This window comes from Trichoplusia ni, chromosome 3, assembly GCF_003590095.1.
Source record: "Trichoplusia ni isolate ovarian cell line Hi5 chromosome 3, tn1, whole genome shotgun sequence".
In the NCBI taxonomy this organism is placed as follows: domain Eukaryota; kingdom Metazoa; phylum Arthropoda; class Insecta; order Lepidoptera; family Noctuidae; genus Trichoplusia; species Trichoplusia ni.
In genome coordinates, this window is record NC_039480.1 from 13,802,267 (window position 1) to 13,802,858 (window position 592).

The following is a 592-nucleotide window of genomic DNA, read 5'->3' on the forward strand; positions in this document are numbered from 1 at the left end:
TACGACATATGACTAGTTGATGGCTGTTAATAAATATTTGAAGAGAAATAATAATAAATATTATCACGTAACTTCATATTTAAATGATGATTTTAATGGTGTACAAGCTGTACTGCGCGTTTTTCGTAAGAAAAATAAACAAATAAGTAACCAAAAATACGTATAAAAATTATAAAAAGAAAAATGAAAAATCTCAAAAAGCCGGCTCGTGAAGGATTCGAACCTTCGACCACCTCTATTAAATTCATAAATGGGCGCTCTGACCGCTGAGCTAACGAGCCTTAGTGCGAGACATTCAAATTACGCTTCATATTTTCGGCATGGTGACGTCATTTTAGTACATCATCGCGCACAACACACCTACCTCTTGATATCTCTGCATCACCCTATGATTGACTGGTAGAGAATGCCTCTGGCATTAAGTCCGCCATTGTGCATTTAATGTATAGAAGTGTAAATAAATAAATAATGTAGTATACCAAGTATGTTGTTATAATGTTATAAACGCAAAAACTGGACAAAATAACAAAGTATTTAAAACTACTACCGTTTTTTGAGATCGATGACATAATTATTTTATTTGATCAAGGCC

General features: G+C 33.3%; 1 non-coding gene across 1 annotated transcript; it reads right to left on the reverse strand.

Annotated features, from left to right (window-relative positions):
* Nucleotides 1-202: 202 nt before the first annotated feature.
* On the reverse strand, nt 203-281 carry Trnah-aug. Its single transcript is given in 2 exon segments — nt 203-238; nt 245-281. It is a non-coding gene; the product is annotated as a tRNA-His (tRNA).
* Nucleotides 282-592: the final 311 nt, after the last annotated feature.